Below are 17,658 nucleotides of genomic sequence, written 5' to 3'. Positions count from 1 at the left end.
TAGGTGATAGCAAAACACTACATCACTAGGACTTCATGAGTTTTCCTGCTAATTCCTTGCATACTGTTTCCCACATGTTGTAGGTTTATAACCCAGTTTTCTCCAGGGTTTGTTCTAACATAATTTGGAAACTGTTTTTGGGAAGGCCATACTTTATTTCATGATTAATGAGAAAAAGACAATGTAATTTGTTTTCACGTATTTCTTTAGAAGTCTGCACTCAAAAATCATGAAGGGTAAGGAAGACTCTTAAATCACTAAAGCTTTAAATATACCTTACCCAATCTTGTTTGTACAAAAATACAAGTTAAATATAAACATAAAGCAATCATGGTAATTTTATTCAAATCTGTTTCATGTGATCTCCAGTTCTATATAAAAGTTTCTCAGTTCTGTTATTTGTGAGGAGATCAGTACCAGATTGAATTACTATCTCTTGGCATTAGGCCCTTAAAAGCTTAGTTCAACATTAATCTTTCACACGACTAAATGCATTTCCTAATTAGAGGTTACCTAAATGTTGGAGAAAACAAATGAGAAGGGCAGAATGTTCATAAACCAACAAATAGCATGGCTATAACGTATCATAGAATATGAATACATCTTGTATTGCATACACACATGGATGCCTGCTTACACGTGAGCCCAAACACCCACGAGTGCTCACATACCTAGTCATAAAGCAAGGCCTAATGGGATGCAGTTTCTGGATCATTCTTTTAGTTGTGCATTTTTTTCCTCCCTTGCCATCCTACCCCTCTTGAAGACAGTATGGAGAAGACGATGACCAAAATCTTCAAGGTAGTAAATTTCTCTGCCATGTCCTATGTCAAGATAATCAGCCTTTTCTGCGCCTATGTTGTAATCAGAACTTGAATCCTTGAAGACATTAATCCCAAGGCTATTCAGTACCTGAAGGGAAAATTCAAGAGATGCCTTATTAATTTCTGAAACAGGGCTCCACCAGCACCGAAGGAAATACTTTAATACACCATGTTTTTGTTTTTGTTTTGGCTTTGGTTTATACCCTGTGCAATCTTACATGAGGTCTATCTGTACCATCCCCTTGACTAACTCTAAGATAACATGGCAGCAGCTTGTTGCCCTTTGAATTCTCAGTAACCAGGAATTTCTTACCTAAAATATCTAAACTCCTTAATATAGTGTTAAGAGGATTTCCAGAATCAGGTCTCATTAGTGGTGCCTCTGTACAGTTTGATACCATTAAATGTCTTAGATCTTCATCCCCTATTGTCTCACACATATATTATAAATGGTACAGCTATCCTTGACTACAAATACAGGCACCAATGAAAGCTATGTTACTCTGTGCAAAAACATCTTTGTCATGGTCTTTCCCTCAAGCTGCTGTGATACTCTTCTCTGCCAATGGAACAGAATAGCCTGGAACAGGATCTTTTGTTCCCTATTTTTAATTAGAGCAGTCCCTGCTACTGTATGTGTTCTTGTGAAGTTAACCAAGTGAGCAGGTGCTCCAAGCTGGTGGTGTCTTAGGAGGGGACTCCTCTGTAGCCAAAACCCTGTAACTTGTATACCATCTAGGTGATCATAATTTTCTAAGAAATACTTTACCAATATTGTCTTTTGCTTTCTAGAATTTGTAGCCACTGTGATTGGATACCAGGACTGAACAAGAATAGTCTCAATCCACCTTGTAAGCCAGTAACACTCTGATTCTGTGTTTTCTACTATAAAGAGACTATTTCCTCTGGCAGTGGCAGAACCCTCAGGAACAACTTTTATTTCTCTTGGAAGATGTCTGTCATGTTTCTTAAGAATGTAGTTCCATCCCTTTTCATTAAAGACACCATCTTGGGGCACCTGGGTGGCTCAGTAGGTTAAGCCTCTGCCTTTGGCTTAGGTCATGATCTCAGGGTCCTGGGATCAAGTCCCGTATCGGGCTCTCTGCTCAGCAGGGAGCCTGCTTCCTCCTCTCTCTCTCTGCCTGCCTCTTTGCCTACTTGTGATCTCTCTCTGTCAAATAAGTAAATCAAATATTTTTAAAAATAAAAATTAAAAAAAAAAACCACCATCTTGGAAAGTTCACTAATCTTTTATTTTGCAGTGTCTCTTCTGCTGTGCATCCTACCTAGTGAAATTTTTATTTCAGACTCCGTCCTTTTCACTTCTGTAAGTATGATTGGGTCTCTTTCAGATCTCATGAGCTTGTACTTAACTCAGTCTTTCTTCCAGCTTATTGAGTGGATCAGCTGGAGCGCTGTCCATGTTTTATTTCTTACTCTGGATGGTGGATACATGGTGTCTTCTTTATATTACATATATTATATGACATTGGTAAATTTTACATTTCTATTTGATGCACTTTTCTATGTGTGTATTGTATTTCAAAATGAAATGTTAGATGGTTCAAGAAATCATACGAGCTCCACATTTGAAACATCCCCAATTCAGATATTTCTCATCATTTCCACCATTTCTATCCCCATCCAACCCTTCATCGTTCCTTAACCTGACAGTAGTCAGCACCATCCCACTGGACTTGCTTCTTCTGTCCTTGTCCCTCCAGTCCACTTTGAGCTCATAGGCTAATGACCTTGTTTTCAAATCCAAGTTGGATCATGTCATTCCTCTGCTCAAACCCCGATGGCCTCCCATCTAATTGGAGTCAAAGTCAAAGACTTTTTGTATCTTCTATAGCATTAAAAGTGATAATTTCTATAGCAAAAAAAATGATCCAACATCCTCTTATCTCGAACTTTTTTCTTCCAACTTGTTCCCTCTACATTAGCTACACTAGCCTCCCTTGTGTACTCCTAAATTCCTGCTTGCTCACCTTCCTCAGAGGCTTTGCACCCCAAATAGCCTATGTCCCAAATACTCTTCCCATGTGGCTCCCTTCCATATCCCCATCAATTCTATATTCACATTTTATCTTCTTTGTCAGACGATCCTCATTTCCTGGGTTAAATTAGTGCCCTCTCATAGGCAGCCATATTTGCTTTTTTATTTTTTTTCTGTTTTTTAATTTTTTTGCGTAGTACTTGCCACCATCAGTCATACTGTGTATTTTATACTCATTTGTTCTTTGTCTTCCTCAACCTGAACATAAACTTTGTAAGGGAAATGATTTTGATCACTTTTAAAAAATTAATAGCTTGATGCTTTAGTGTCTAAATCATGGTCTCATGTGAAGTATGTACTCAGTAAATATTTGTTGAATGAATACACTTAAATCATTATTCTCTACTTTCAGGTAATTTGTCTTCTTTGAAATTAAAAAAAAAAAGCCTCTATTGTTTATTTCAGTGGCTTGTACATAATGTGCAATTAATAGCTGTTTGTTGAATGAATGACTCCTTGCCTAGCTAGTGGCAATGTAGTCCTGTTTTCCTAATGGTTACAGATGGGGAGTAGGAGTATGCACTCTGATGTTCTATTCTTGGCTTTTTCTCTGACTGCATTCAATATGCATGAATATTCATTAGCTGTTTATTTTGGGACTGAAAGATCAAACACTCATTTAGTAAACATGTTGGTATGGAAAACACTGGACAAGCCACTGCCGATTAAAACAAAGACCACATATTCTTGCAGGCTCCCAAAATATGCCTATAAAATGAAATGTGTCCCTGCATTCTAGGGCATGCTGCTAAATGTGCATTTGCATATGCAGATACCGGATTCTGCCCACAGATCAGTTAATTGCCAATACAAAGCAGCCGCTGAGGACATATTTGCTTCTCTTGTAAAGGCCAATACAGTTGTGTGGGCCACAAATGAAATGCATGCTGTTGGATCTGCAGGAATAGTTTCAGAGACTGGACACAATTACCTCTTTGTCAAAATAAATTAGGGAGCTCTTGGTGTCAGTTCTAAAATCCCCCTGACTTCTCAAACAGGAAACACTGCTTGTTTTCTATGAAAATATCCTGCTGGCCAGAGAAAAACCAAAAAACTACCTTTCTACCTCAACCCTGGCACATTTGGAATGACAGCCATCATTCACCTATCTTCATTTGTGCCTGCAAGAGCCACAGAGTCCTCAGAAGAAGTCATGTGATCTTGCTGCCGGGTTGCAGTGTTCTGTGGCAATGGCAAAATCTGCCACTGGGAAAAATCTCTCTGAAATGCAATGGTTGGCCCTACAAAGAGGACTTAGAAGCCAACTGATCAGTACAGACAGTCATAGAACTCTTTCCTATTTTGTGAGGATCTACTTTAAATATTTAAGAAATGTTAGAGTAGGTGTCTGATCTACCACCATCAGCAGGCCCAGAAAAGTGAAGGAAGGGACTTGTCCAAAGCCACAGAACTAGTTACTCAAAGGGTGGGATTATAACCCAGGTCATCTGACTTCTCTTACCATGGTCTTTCCACTGTGTTACTGTCACAGTCAGGGGCCTGCCTGTTAACCACCCTGGCTCTCTGATGTTCACATTTTTAAGAAGTCACCCAAGAAGCAAATTAAAAATGTAGATCTTTGGAACTTGCTTTTCAGGAACTCTAATTTGGAAAGTCAGAGGTAGAGCCTAGGAATTGTGCTTACACATGTACCTTGGGTGAATTTAGTGTAGGTAATATCAGGCCATAACTTGAGAAATTCTGGTACCTGGCAGAATACCATCAGGGAAGATAGATGGTGCATAGATTAGACCTGTGCTTACCATCTTGGCCTTGCCACTTCCTGACCAGGTGTATTTGGATGGTTTTATTTCACAGCTTCTCTGAATCTCAGTTACCTGACCTGTAAAATGAGAACTCACTAGGCTCTTGGGAGAATTGTATACATATAAGTATGTGTGTGTATGTGTAAAACACAGTGTGCCTTGTGCACAGTACATGCTTAATAGATGCTAGTTACTGTTGTTATTGATTTTCTATCATGCAGTTTTTTCTTTAAGTAGCAAGTGTTATTATTGGTATTTTGGGAGAGCAACTAAATCATGTAACAATTTCATTTACACATGTAAGTAATATAGTGTATGTAAAAATATAATATAAATATATTTCCCTTTGGCTCTACCCTAGTCTCTATTGTTTTTCCCGCAGCCCCACCAAATCTATAACAGAAAATACCTGTGTGGGAGAGCAGCTATGATATCAATGAGATTGTTCATCTGTTCTTAAAAATGTTATGTTCTCTTTCCTTCCAGTGGGGCCCTAACTAGAATGGCCAATGGCATTCAGCAGGCCTGGTGAGAACTCTCATTTCTGATGGAGAGGAGATATGTTTAAGTAATTTAGACATTTCAGCATGTTTATTCTCACCTACACTGGAGGTCTTTCGGTCCAGCGAGCTTGTCAAGTGCAGTGAAAATAGACTCAACCTAGGTTTTCATTTCTATGTATAAGGCTACAGGATCCCGAAAAAGTTGACCGAGAGAGAAAGTAAATAAGGGTCTCAGATCATCCAAAATGGTGACTTGAGTGCTACTTTATCATTGGTTGTCTAAAATAACTTGATTGCAAAGAGTCTGAGGCTAGACGGTAGAAATAAACTCAAGTGGGACATGACATGTATGCCAGGGGAAGTGGAGATGGATGTCTGAGAATTTTGAGCAACGTTGGGGCTCTCTGAGTGCTTTGATAGCACACATCATCTGGGCATCAGACACTCTGTGATTGACCTTCCAATACCCAACTTTTGTAGCAACATGGACGGGACTGGAAGAGATTATGCTGAGTGAAATAAGTCAAGCAGAGAGAGTCAATTATCATATGGTTTCACTTATTTGTGGAGCATAACAAATAGCATGGAGGACAAGGGGTGTTAAAGAGGAGAAGGGAGTTGGGGTAAATTGGAAGGGGAGGTGAATCATGAGATACTATGGACTCTGAAAAACAATCTAAGGGGTTTGAAGTGGCGGCGGGCGGGGGGAGGTTGGGGTACCAGGTGGTGGGTATTATAGAGGGCACGGATTGCATGGAGCACTGGGTGTGGTGAAAAAATAATGAATACTGTTTTTCTGAGAATAAATAAATTGGAAAAAAAAAGTCTGGAGGGAAGCTTGGCTAGAGGGATGCATTTTATTACTGAAAATGCGCCCTAAAGATCCTGTTCTGGCTGATGCTAACAGTAGTGGTGATTTCAGCGTTTGCAGAGCAGGAAAGGGTCTCTCTTTTTCTTCTTCTAAAAATCCAGGTAGGGAGCATAGCAGGGGAATGCAGGACCATGGAGTTGAAGAAGGCCGGAATTTCAATACAGTTCCGTACTTTCCCCATGTGTGAAGTTGGGCAGGTTTCTTGTGATTTTGAAGGTTCATTTCCTCATCTGTAAAACAAAAGCCGGTCACTGTCTTTAAAGGGTGGTTTAGAATAATGTATGAAATACATTATTATGTATGAAATACATACATATAAATATATGTCTATATGTATATACATATATTACATATACATATATGTAAACTATTTAATGTGTAATTTAATTATGTAAAGCACCTGAATCATAGGAGATGATCATCAGTAAATGCTTTCTGCTTCACAGCAGGATCACTGGTAATAAAAGTATCAGAAGAAGCAGGGCACTTTTCATAACGATGTGGCCTAATTCTACTTTAATCTTCTGTCTAAACTTTATATGTAGGTTGTTTGAATGGTAGCCTACTCAAAAATGCATTTTCCCAACAGAAATAAATAAATGATGAAAATGTCAAAGAGAAGGAAGAGATTCAAAATAGTCTAGGATATTTTAAACACATGAAGACCAACAGAACTACCAGGCCAGAATATATGCTGTCTATGCAGGTGCCTCAGACCTGTAGTTATTACTACACTTTTCGGTCAGTAGGTAGGGTCTCCATCTGAATCTGCTTTAAAAACAGATAATAAACCCCAAATGCTTTTATCCATTGCTAGAAGTGTCGGATGCCAAGGCCCTGAGCAAAGTGCTTAGATGACTAGATTGCTATCGCTCCCTCCCCAGATGGGGGTAGGATAGAAATGAGTTCCAGGTTTCCACGGGCCAGCTGAGCCTTTCTGAGTGCACCTCACCTTCCTCTCCGGGGCCCAGTTGTCCTATTGTTCATCCTCCTTTGGAACCATCAAACGTTGCTCGCTGGAAGGACGTAAAAAGTTTAGGGTCTAAGTGTTTGATGCAATCTTGTACATCTTCTCAAGTCAGTATTTTTGCGGGATTGAAGAAGAGTAAATCTCTGTATATTTAACACTCAGGCTTAAGTAATGAAGAATTTAATGCATACAGTTGCAAATTTCTTTAAATAAATAGCCATTTTCACACACACACCCAAAACTGCTACACTGTATACTTATTTGTAAACTGCTTTTACATACTGATCAATTCATTTCATTATATTTTTACATCATAATTTTAATAGCTATAAGTTATTATATCATGTTACCCTTCTGAACTTGGGTCTCCTATTTGGAAGGCAATTGTTCCTAAGACTTGGCTTCTGAACGCTAAATAGAGATTAATATTTTCATAGAGTAATACTTTGAGAATTTCATGACAAATTTCTTAATGTTATAGAAGTAAAATTGCCAGGTCATACGGTATGCAAATTTTTGAGAAATGGTGACATATTATCAAAGTGAAGGTTCCCATCCAAGTTAAAGAGAATGAACACATTCCCCCTGTTCCTGTCACGGGGTATCATTATTAGAAGCAATCTAGAGGCCATGTGGACTCACAGCACGTTTTTTTACCCGATTATGCGGCCAATCCGTTGTAATGATGGAATATCATTGCCTACTCTGTTGAAAGGCTATTTTGTCCTTTGTTTTGTTGCCAGTGCTGTCCCCTCTCACAGCTAGAGAGGGCAGCTGTGGATATCTGCAAGCTTGGTAAGAGTGCCGTGAGCGTATGGTGAAGGAGCAGGTTTCTCTTTCCCTCTGTACTAACGAAGACATAATTTAACAGTTTCTGAGGGCCAACGCAGTGACGCAACCCCAGTGGGTTTCCTTTAAGAAGGAAACTGCATGTGTTCACGTCTTTCTATTTTAGCAGTGCAATAAACACTTACAAATAATGTTGCGATGCTGCTAGAAATAGAAGGATTCAAAGATAGGGCCTGTACCAAATGTCAGTGTGTACAAAAAATCCAATCACCATTATGATCAGATAAGGCCTCTTTCTCCCTGTGGGCAATAGGTTGTTTTTCAAAATACCTTTTTTTTTTTTTTTAAAGCTATGAAAAGCAAAATCAATTCTTGCTTTATTTTTATCTGAAATACTTACAACATTTTTTTTCCCTTCTGTAATCTGAAGTGGGAAAACCAAACTGAAATTGCCTTTTTTTTTTTTTTTAATGGAAGTGCATATAATTAACAGTTGCCCCAGGTGGTCCTGTAACTTGGAGATACACGGTTTGCTTCGGAGGCCTCCGTTTTTACAGAAATGATCTGACAGGGGTAATTAGATACAAACTCTAACATCATTTCCTCATGAAGTAATAGGAAAATAAGACAAAAATCATCTAAGTATTGAAGGCGTTCGGTCTCCATTCTAGGCTCTTGTCTCTTCATATGCAGAACCCTCTTCCTTAACCATCTCCGTCCCACACACTGCTTCAGTCACCATGGATTTGACAATGACTGCAAATGTGTATCTCTCAAGCAGAAATTCTCTTTTTAGCTCCCCATAAATCTTAACGTCTCATCTGGTAGTTCCCTAGTGCCCATAGAACACAACAAGTCTGAAATCCATAAGCTTCTCCCTTAAAATGGGTCTTCTCCTACCCTGCCTGAGTGTAGCAAAGAGCAGTAGCCACCCCATCAGGAAATCTCATCCTTTTCTCTGTCTACATCTCTTAAATGCATCCATTTCTTCACTGCTGGCCCTTGTCTGGATTCAGCTGCTTCTTCTGGTACCTGCATGGGCCTCCTCCCTACAAGTCACAAGCCATCATAGTTAGTACCCTTAACTCCCAGTCTCCCTCCCCTGCCCCTTTCCTGCCCTTTCCAGGGTCTTCTCCTAAGAACAGTGGGAGTAGTCTTCTTAGACCTCAAACATGATCACGTCACTTCCTACTTAAAGTGTTCTAAGGAATACTCATTCATTGGTGTTATTGAAAAATGTCTTGACAAGACCTGCTCAGGCATGGGCTTTTCTGCCTATTTTACCATTCTTATTTTTCACTATTCTCTGTTCATTTCTTGTGCTAAAGCCACACTCTTCCTTCTTTTGGTTTCTTGATCGCATCATGCTATCACCTGATAGAGGCCTTTGCACACCTGCCACCCAACTCCCCCCCTCCACACACACACCCCTCTCCCGCTAACCAGTACATGCTTGTCTTACTTTCTCTTCGGTTTATCTCTTACCACTTTTCATCTCTCACCTCCAGCATCACTTCCTTGGGAAAACTTCGACCAATCATTCTAGGAAAGATTTCTCTAGTCTCTGTTTTCACAGAATTGCATTTCCTTCCCTCATATTACTTAGGCCAATTTTATAATTACACACGTGTTATTTGGAATTATTTGATTAATGTCTGCCTGTGAGGCAGAAGCTCTGTGAGAAGGTGGCCTGTATTAGTTTACTAGGGCCCCTGTAACAATTTAACACCACATGAGTGGCTTAAACAACAGATGCTCATTGTCTTACTGTTCCAGAGGCTAGAAGTCTGAAATCAAGGCGTTGCTAAGGCTGGTTCTTTCTGAACTCTGTGACGACAGGACCTCTTCCTGGCCTCTGTCCTTGGCTTAGAGTTGGTCACCTTCTCCTTGCATCTTCACGTCGTCTTCCCTCTGTGTATATCTGCCCAATGTCCAAATTTCTCCTTTCTGTGAGGATACCGGTTATATATGATTAAGACTTACCCTAATGACCTCATCTTAACTAATTACACATGCAGTGGCCCTATTTCTAAATAAGGTCACACTCTGATGTACTGGGGATTAGGACTTCAGTACCTAAATTTGGGGAGATAGAACTCAACCAGCAGCAGGGGCCACGTCTGTCTTGTCCAGCTGCATGTCCCTAGTGCTCAGCGGTCTCTGAATCATAAGTGAACAGACAAAGGGTATTTCTTAGCATTCATGCAGTGACAATTATCAGAAGCAGGGATTAGATCCCTAACATGGCAGGATAATTTCTGTATTATTTCTCCTCTTCCATCTTTACCATGAATTTTTCTTTAAAAAATTCAAAGGGATACATTCAAAGACAGTTTTTTAGTACAACATCATGTAGCTAAGATGGTTATCTGAACTCAGTGATGTGACTGTACCAGAGAGACTGGCCCTTTTGTAGGAACTCAGTACATTTTTATGTAAGAGAAATGGGTGGATGGAGACAATGGCAGAGATGGGGAGGAGACACTATTCCCAACGGCTTTATGGACTTGAAAACACAGCCTGGCGAATGACCAGAGATGCCTGCTGTTCTTCATGCCTGAGACACCAAATGTGACATCGCATTTTCCAAAGAGAGCTGCTGCAAATCTCCCTCCCTGCGCTCTTCAGCACTGTGGTTTTGTCATTCCCACACTGTCTGTCACTCCATACCATAGAAACTGGGCAGGCCTGTGATACCTTGAACACAATGTCGCCAAACGGACACTGTGCCAGTTTGTGCCTTCACCTGGCCCAGCAGTTTTCATTATTTTCTCTTGAAAGTCAAGCACATGTAAGAAGTGTGACTCTCCTAAGATCACCTGTTGTCAGAAGACCAAGCCTCATGGAAGAGGCCAGACTATGTGGAGAGAGGAGGAGGACAGGAACGGTGGGAGGGCCAGATCTGAGTAATGAGGCCATTGGGGATTCCAGCCTCACTGGGCCTGCCCCATGACTCCATCCCCAGCTGCTGTCTGACTGAAACCTCACCAGAAACTGTGGGGGCAAAGAGCCCTGCTGACCTGAGTCTACCCTCAGGGCTGGGGCACAGAATAATACATTGTTGTTTTAGGAGAGTCAGTTTGGTGGGGGGTGTTTGTTATGCAGCTGTAAGTAAGCAAAAGTGTCCAGTAAATATAAAAGCCTTGCATATAGCAGGTCCTAAATGCCTTCTTTTTGGTGAATGTGTGCATTTGTCTCCAGGGTCCAAAAAGAATGGAAGGAAAGAAAACAAAGAAAGGGATCTTTTGTGCAAGATGTGAAAAACCTCCTAGTGCAAGTTTCCTGTCAGAATGTTTTTCTTTGAAAAGCCTCCTCTACTGGAAAGCTTTCAAGACTCTAAGAGAGCTGACCTTAAATGTTTCTTTCCACTGTCAGGTCAGGCAACCAGCTCAGACCCCGGGGACTGCCGAGTCTTTATGAGGGAGTTCTGGGTAGTGAGAACGAGACGTGTGAGATAATTTCTTGGTTGGCAGCTGGAAACTGAGAATTTTATTCCTAGAAAGTGTTAAGATTTGAAGAGAAGGCATTTAGGCACTTGAATTCAGTGTCTCATTAAAGTGGTACCCTCTTCATTGCCCCACCCCTACCCGAAACCAAACCTCCCTCTGGATCATTTCGCTAAGTGCAATGTTTTTATATAACTAATCCGAGTGATGAACAATCTGTAGTTGGAGACTGACCACAGGCAAATGAGTCAGCATCGAGTTGCCTTAATTTTCACTTGCCGAAAAGGCCGGGATGATAAAGAGAGGTAGTCATTCCTTTATCGATCAGTTTTACATAGGATTAAGAGAGTTTTATGCATCAAAGCAGACCCTTGCTTGTAGAAATAAGCAAATCTCAGATTTTAAAATTAAACAACAACAAAAAAAACCAAAACACCTACTTTGACACCAAAATGCATAATTGTCCAGGTATGGGAAAAATCGTTAGGTTAGAGCTCTCGAAATATAATGCTCCATACTTATGTGTAGGGACACACCACCACACTTCATTGTACATCCATACCCTTACTCATACCCTGTGCACACACACATACACATCCACACACAAGTGCACACATACACACATCTTTTCAGAGGTTAGACCTCAACTTTTCTAACCCTCACATAATCCACTTCCAATCTCTTTTTTGTATTTTAAAAATTAGACCAGGAGGCGCTTGGGTGGCTCAGTGGGTTGAAGCCTCTGCCTTCCGCCTGGGTCATCATCCCAGGGTCAAGCCCCACATCTGGCTCTCTGCTCACTGGGAAGCCTGCTTCCCCTCTCCCCCCGCCCTCTCTGTCTGCCTCTCTGCCTACTGGTGATCTCTGTCTGTCAAATAAATAAATAAAATCTTTTAAAAATAAATAAATAAATAAAATAAAAATTAGACCAGTGCACCTGTTGGTAGTCAAGAGCCATGTAATTTACATTATTTACATCCAGACTGGATAGTGTTCAAAGGCTATACCACATGTAAACATTTACAGCATTATGTCTGGAGAAGTGTAGAAGAGCTCATAATTTCACACACACACATTTTACTTTTGAAAACCTGGTAGACTAAGCATAAACTGATCAACTATAGTCCTTTATCATCTAAGCCTCGTCGTCAACCAGACCATTTTATTACTGTTGTTTGTATCTCAGAAATCACCAACATGCAGGGGCGCCTGGGTGGCTCAGTGGGTTGGGCCGCTGCCTTCGGCTCAGGTCATGATCTCAGGGTCCTGGGATCGAGTCCCGCGTCGGGCTCTCTGCTCAGCGGGGAGCCTGCCTCCCTCTCTCTCTCTAGGCCTGCCTCTCCGTCTACTTGTGCTATCTCTCTGTCAAATTAAAAAAAAAAAAAAAAAACTTAAAAAAAAAAAAGAAATCACCAACATGCAAATGTCTACCCTAGGAAAATACTTAGAATTGTCTGATATTTCTTCACTATAAATGTGTAATCCTTTAAATGTTTTGGACTAGTGGAACACCAAGGCCCAATGGGAGTTTTGTCATACCACATGTGAGTGATAAAGAAAATGAGCTTATTTAAAAGAAATAAGGGTTATGAGTGGACAAATCAGTGGCGGTTTCATAGGCAGGTATTCTGCAAACTTTCTGCCTGCATCTTTCTATGGCTGAATATGTATTCTCTTTACACTAAGCAGTACATCAGCAAAATGTACATGCATACCTATGTGTGTACACATATACATATTACTATCTGTATTACTAATATTATTATATTACCACATATATTACTATATAAGTAATATATAGTATATATGCTATATACTATATATAGTATATATAATCTATATAACAGATTACTGTAGTAATCTATTACCATACATATACATATATATGTATACCTTTGCAACACATTCTTGGTCATTTTCTGGTACTCTGTGTCTCTCGTTGCCAAGCTTTAGAAGTACTTTTTCTTTGTGCTTTAGACATTAGGTGATTCTGGACTCTAAGGGGTGTGAGGGGTCCTGAGAAGACCTTCTATAGAACTATTAGACATTATCACCCACCTGTCTGGGAAAGTTTTGTTCTAAGATTGTCCCATGTTCCTCGTCTGCATTTCTTGCATTCTAGTGCTATGTAAACTAACCTGGGCTGCACCATGCATTCTGAGGGACCTGGTGCCTGGGCAGTTTCTTCTTACACTTAGCTGCGTAAATAATCCATCTCAGACATGACGGTCAAGGAGAAGACTCATGACCAAACCACTGAAAATCAGACCTCTTCGTCAGAGGCTCCCAGGCAGTTAAAGAAGATGGAGCAGTCTCTAAGAGGTCTTTCTGTTGTTGTCTTTCAAAGAGAATGGGAGACAGGGTGGTCTAGCCCAAGAGTGTAACTGTGGTATCCAGCATAGCCTGTAGGAGGGTGGGAGGCCTTGGGTAGATAGATACGGTGCTCTGCACCTTATCATTTTCATCAAGGAAACAGATCTCAGTGCTGCAGACCTGAACAAACAGGAACTCTCATCCTATATCGGTCAAGCCCTCTTCTCCTTCTGACCATTTGTTGGTCCTAGTAAATGTATCCAAAAGAAGTAGCAGAAGTTTATGGACTTAAAAAACTAGAAAGTTGTTCTTGGTTTTACATTTCTTAACTTCGCTGTGCACATCACCTTAATGAGATAGTAGAGAGGAAGCCGTGAGTTTTGACATCAAAGAGAGTAAGATTTGAATCTCAACTGTGTCCTACTTGCAAAATATGGATAATAATGTTTTCCCTAAAGTAATGTGCTTTTTGTACTGAATGTGATGATACCCAGAGGGCTCAGCACATATTATAGTTTAATGAATTACTGGAATTGTTGATTTTCACTGGTCTTACTATCGTAGGGCTTATAATGTTCTCGTAACAGAAAAAAATATTTCTATGGTATCAACAACACCAAATTACCTGTAAAAACATAAAAATTTCAGTAGTAAGAGATACTACTTTTAAAAAAAGAAGTAAAACTACAGTTTTCCCAAATATAAAAGTCTGTATTGTTTTCTAATTATAAAGCTAACATATGCTCATCATAAAATTTAAAATGGTAAATAGTTAATATGGTAGAAAGTAAACATCTCTTAATTTTATACCTTCAAGACTTGGGTTTAATCTTTCAGATTTATATAAATGTACATTCACACATACATGCAGGTATGTGAACTGAGATTTTTTACTCTTCTTTGGCTGATCAGGTTTGGCTCTACAGTATGACCTAGAGATTTTTATATGTCATCACACAGAGCTCATTATTCTTAAATCTTGCATAGTCTCCCAGTACTTTGATAAACTATAATTTCATATATTATAATGCTGGACATGAAGATTATTTCAAATTTGTAGCAATCAGAAATTATGATAAAATGAAAGGTACATGCTAAAGAATGGCTACCCGTTTTTCTAATCTTTTAACAGAATTAATAAAGTAGTTTCAGCTGGATTGATATTAAAATTCTTTTTATATTAATAATGAACAAGATAACATTTTAAACATTTAAAGCCACTTAAATGCTAACACATATTTTAAAGGCCAGAGTGTTCTTTGCCCACATCACAGCAAAAGTTTAAGCACATATTTGCAGGATATATCTTGAAAGAGAGAAATGTGTCAAAATGAGATAAATGAAGATATTTCAATGACATTTACCATCAGATGAAGTAGACATTACCATGATGTGGGGAAAATGGAGGCACTCGAGGCATATATTTTGGGGATTTGAGGAGAAAAAGTGACTCTAGCCAGTTTTAATGATAATCAAAAGAAGAATGTGGTATGAGAAGTAAAAAAGAGTTGCATTGTGAGAAATGGTTTTGTTTGCTTTTAATTCTCACAAATAGTGAAATACATCAGAATGCATGACAAATCTTACAAAAAAGGCAAGGTATCAGAAACTAACTATAGATAAATATTGTGCCAGTTTTCATTTTAAAAAATAATCACTTTAAAACTATAAATTAGGGGCGCCTGGGTGGCTCAGTGGGTTAGGCCTCTGCCTTCAGCTCAGGTCATGATCTCAGGTCCTGGGATTGAGCCCCGCATCGGGCTGTCTGCTCAGCAGGGAGCCTGCTTCCCCCTCTCTCTTTGCCTGCCTCTCTGCCTCCTTGTGATCTTTCTCTCTGTCAAATAAATAAAACCTTTAAAAAAAAATAAAAATAGGGAGGAGTCAAGATGGCGGAGAAGTAGCAGGCTGAGACTACTTCAGCTAGCAGGAGATCAGCTAGATATCTTATCTGAATATTGCAAACACCTGCAAATCCATCGGCAGATCAAAGAGAAGAAGAACAGCAATTCTAGAAACAGAAAAACAACCACTTTCTGAAAGGTAGGACTGGCGGAGAAGTGAATCCAAAGCGACGGGAAGATAGACCCCGGGGGGAGGGTCCGGCTCCCGGCAAGCGGCGGAGCAACGGAGCACAAAATGAGGACTTTTAAAAGTCTGTTCCGCTGAGGGACATCACTCCAGAGGCTAAACCAGGGCGAAGCCCATGCGGAGTCAGCGTGGCCTCAGGTCCTGCAGGGTCACAGAAGGATCGGGGGTGTCTGAGTGTCGCAGAGCTTGCAGGTACTGGAACAGGAATGCCGGCTACAGAGATAGAGCCGACAGTAAGCTCACAGCTCAGGGTTACCTTGAACTGGTCGCAGGCTCGGTGAGCTCGGAGCATGGCCAGAGGTCAGGCAGATGGGAGTTACTGGGCGCTGTTCTCTGAGGGCGCACTGAGGAGCGGGGCCCTGGGCTCTCGGCTCCTCCAGGCCGGAGAACAGGAGGCCGCCATTTGTATTCCCGTCCTCCGGAACTCTAGGGAAAGCGCTCAGGGAACAAAAGCTCCTGAAAGCAAAGCCGAGTGGATCACTCAGCCTGGCCCCTGGTAAGGGCGGTGCAATTCTGCCTGGAGCAAAGACACTTGAGAATCACTACACCAGGCCCCTCCCCCAGAAGATCAACAAGAAATCCAGGCAAGACCAAGTTCACCTACCAAGGAGTGCAGTTTCAATACCGAGGAGAGCATCAGAATTCCAGAGGAGGAGAAAGCAAAGCACGGAACTCATGGTGTTCTCCCTGTGATTTTTTTAGTCTTGCAGTTAACTTAATTTTTTTCTTTTTCATTTTTTTTCTTCTTCTTCTGCTAAAACTTTTTTCAAATTTTACCCTTTTCTTTTTAAACGTTTTTTTAAATAGTTTACCTAATATATATATTTTTGCTTTTTTATACTTTTCTTTATTCGTTTTCTTTTTTAAATGCTTTCTTTCTTTTTTTTTCTTTCTTTTTCTTCCTTTCTTTTTGAACCTCTTTTTATCCCCTTTTTTCCCCTCACGATTTGGGATCTCTTCTGATTTGGTTAAAGCATATTTTCCTGGGGTTGTTGCCACCCTTTTAGTATTTTACTTGCTCCTTCATATACTCTTAGCTGGACAAAATGACAAGGCGGAAACATTCACCACAAAAAAAGAACAAGAGGCAGTACCAAAGGCTAGGGACCCAATCAATACAGACTTTGGTAATATGTCAGATCTAGAGTTCAGAATGACAATTCTCAAGGTTCTAGCTGGGATCGAAAAAGGCATGGGAGATATTAGAGAAACCATCTCGAAAGATATAAAACGCCTTTCTGGAGAAATAAAAGAACTAAAATCTAACCAAGTTGAAATCAAAATAGCTATTAATGAGGTGCAATCAAAAATGGAGGCTCTCACTGCTAGGATAAATGAGGCGGAAGAAAGAATTAGCGATATAGAAGACCAAATGACAGAGAATAAAGAAGCTGAGCAAAAGAGGGACAAACAGCTACTGGACCACAAGGGGAGAATTCGAGAGATAAGTGACACCATAAGACGAAACAACATTAGAATAATTGGGATTCCAGAAGAAGAAGAAAGAGAGAGGGGAGCAGAAGGTATATGGAGAGAATTATTGGGGAGAACTTTCCCAATATGGCAAAGGGAATGAGCATCAAAATTCAGGAGGTTCAGAGAACGCCCCTCAAAATCAATAAGAATAGGCCCACACCCTGTCACCTAATAGTAAAATTTACAAGTCTTAGTGACAAAGAGAAAATCCTGAAAGCAGCCTGGGAAAAGAAGTCTGTAACATACAATGGTAAAAATATTAGATTGGCAGCAGACTTATTCACAGAGACCTGGCAGGCCAGAAAGAGCTGGCATGATATATTCAGAGCACTAAACGAGAAAAACATGCAGCCAAGAATACTATATCCAGCTAGGTTATCATTGAAAATAGAAGGAGAGATTAAAAGCTTCCAGGACAAACAAAAACTGAAAGAATTTGCAAACATCAAACCAGCTCTACAGGAAATATTGAAAGGGGTCCTCTAAGCAAAGAGAGAGCCTACAAGTGGTAGATCAGAAAGGAACAGAGACAATATACAGTAACAGGAACCTT

The 17,658-nt window shown here is 40.2% G+C and overlaps 1 pseudogene; it reads right to left on the bottom strand.

The window, feature by feature from the left end:
- Positions 1 to 711: 711 nt before the first annotated feature.
- LOC122890301 overlaps positions 712 to 17,658 on the bottom strand; it is a 93,747-nt pseudogene continuing 76,800 nt past the window's right edge.

This window comes from Neovison vison, chromosome 1 (genome assembly GCF_020171115.1).
Source record: "Neovison vison isolate M4711 chromosome 1, ASM_NN_V1, whole genome shotgun sequence".
In the NCBI taxonomy this organism is placed as follows: Eukaryota; Metazoa; Chordata; class Mammalia; order Carnivora; family Mustelidae; genus Neogale; species Neogale vison.
The sequence above is the reverse complement of the archived record's forward strand: the minus strand, read 5'-3'. Positions and strand labels throughout refer to the sequence as shown.